Here is a 2,934-nt window from a genome sequence, read left to right as displayed (position 1 = left end):
GACAAATAGATTCTTTCATAATTAATGTGTTTTTGTAAAGATTTTTATTTTCTGAAGGCTTAAGGTTATATAAAATTTCAAGATTTCTAAAATATGGTGACACTTTTTTTTTTACTAAACATGGAAGAACTTTATATCTGAACATATCTTCTTTCTTACAGTGAACAATGTCTGGATAAGAAAAAAATAAATACGATTGAAATAAGAAATTCAGTTTTCAAAGAAAAGTTGAAGTTTTATTTTATTTAGGAAATAAACTGAATGAAAAAACGTTGAAACAAGTCCAGGCATTCCTCTTTTTTACTTTATAAAAACCTCACAGAATATATTGTGGCTAATATGCTGTGCTAGATAAGGCTTTATAAACAAATAGGTCATAACACTGCCTGGAGTTAGTTTGTTGTTTGCCTCCTTAGCCTAGAGCAATGAATTGCTAAGTAGGCATATGACTTCTTCTCCACCTAGAGCAATGAATTGCTAAGTGGGCATATGACTTCCTCTCCACCTTTCTTTTAATTATCCCATTTCTACTTTCATTAAAAAAATGGAATCATAAAAATTGCAACTTTTTGGATGGTAAAAATGATAAGAAAAATAAAGTAAAATGAAAAATGAGAAGAATAAAGAATCACTAAACCCTTTTGAAAAACGTGTGGGTGGTCAAAAAAAAAAGAATAGAATCAAAAGATTGCATAAAGAAAGAACAGAATTTCAACTCTGCATCCTGGAAGACATTCACACACCTTATCTGATGAGATTTCCAGATCTTACCCTGGAAGTAAATATTAGACCACTATGTATGGGAAGATTTTTATCAAGTCATACATGTCTATCTATAGATATAGATAGATAGATAGATAGATAGATAGATAGATAATAGATATATAGATAGGTAGATAGATGATAGATAGATAGATAGATAGATAGATAGATAGATAGATAGATAGAAAATAGATAGATGGATATATGATAGACAGATGACAAATAGATGGGTAGATGATAGATAGATAGATGATAGATTGATAGACTGATCTGTGGTTTGTTTATTCTATTTTTGAATACATATACTGTTTAGTTGATGACAAACACTTGATCAAAAATGAAAACAAACTCACCATTCAGAAATCGATATTTAGTGTAGAAAAATATCTGAAAGATTATATCTTTCTTTCTTTTTATCTGGAATGCTGAAATTATTTAGCTACAATTTTGTAGTATGCAGGATATGTATTCACTTTTCATGGGCAAATGTTTGACAAGAGAAACAAAAATAGAAATCTCAAAATATCAGTCAGAATGACAAACGTATCAACAGTTCAAGGGTACCTAAGAAAGTTGTTACAGTTTTAAGTGAAAATATGTGTTGCTGTCCTTTATAAAATTTATAAAAAGTACAGCACAATATTATGGCTATGACCAATGTAATACATTATAATAACAAATATTAGAAACTAATGTGTTTTTTTTTGTCTCTGTGCCTAGTTGATGAGTATGACAATTAATGAGATAGACAAGAGCAGTTTCTTAATTTATAAATCCTTTGATTCATATATTTATTGCCAATGTTAATCTTTGTTTTTAGTGTAGTTTGCCTTGGAAAATATATTATTATTGATCACAAGCAAGTGAAAGACTTTTGAATTATTATACAAAGAATCTGAGGGAAATTGCACTTGCAGGTAATAAGGTCTTACTTTAAAATTTTTCACACAACAAAACAGTAAACAGAACTCAAATTTAGGAAACTCATCATATATTTGTTTTCTACTAAAAGCATACAAAGTTTTTATCAGTAGGCTTTACATTATATATATATATATATATATATATATATATATAAATAAAACATATGTTTCAAGTTAAATGTCATATAACTAAAAGTTTCAAAGATAGTGTTGTTGGTATTTTCATTGTGTTCAAACATTTTCAGCCCTAAACCTTATACTTCATAGTCAAAATATTTACAATTTTAAAGAAATGTTTTCCAGCAGGAAAAATGCTTTGCAGTAAAAGATATAAATGCAAAGGACAAAAGAATCTATTAACTCAATATCATTTTTCAAAAATATAAAATGAAAGGCATCTCAATTATTGTTTTTGATTCTATTTTATTTTATCTGAACAAGCACAAAGGTCATTGTGTTTAGTGTGCATGCCTTATAAGGAACCACAAGGTTTTTTCATTTGACATCAGTTATCCACTGATGTCTAGATAAATCTTTACAGTACTATAAATTTTCATGATATAAACTCAATAAAAGGTTATATGGCATGTATTTTGAAAACATCTGCCCTTGCTATCTATATCTGTCTATATCTCCATACCAAAAAGGAGACTGTGTTTAACCTTCACTTTAAACAATACTAATTAATTTGATGCAAATCCTTGGCTTAGGATACAAAAATTTTCCTCGGATATAAACAAAAAATCGGGATATCAGTCTTTCATTTTTGAAATTAGAAAACTGCTTTTCCCTCCATGTAACCATATCTTCAGAGCAAACTATGAGTTCAAAATCCTTTTTGATACCACAACTATACCACAAAACCTGCAAATATGCTATCTGGGGTCCTTCCACAACCACAGAAATTGAAGAAGAATTTACTATCATTTATAGTTTAATTCTATATTTAAGTAAAGAGAGGTCATCAAGTATACAATAAATATGTCATTTAATAAAAATGTGAATTAGTTTTTAAAAATATGGATACTGAATTGTCTCTGGATTGAAGTTAAAAAAAAACTCCAAGTTATTACAATTTTCACCTAAAACATGTAGTTGCCATTTTAATTTGTCAAAGCTAAAAGAAAGATAAATAAAAAGATAGAATGTGTATATCTTAGGTTTTTTAAAACTGAACTCTTGAGCTTATTTCTAAAAAAAAAAAAAAGCTTTACATATTGTCATATAAACTGAAGCTGATAAAGAATAT

Source organism: Rousettus aegyptiacus, unplaced genomic scaffold, assembly GCF_014176215.1.
Source record: "Rousettus aegyptiacus isolate mRouAeg1 unplaced genomic scaffold, mRouAeg1.p scaffold_m13_p_13, whole genome shotgun sequence".
NCBI lineage: Eukaryota > Metazoa > Chordata > Mammalia > Chiroptera > Pteropodidae > Rousettus > Rousettus aegyptiacus.
Note: the sequence above shows the minus strand (reverse complement) of the source record.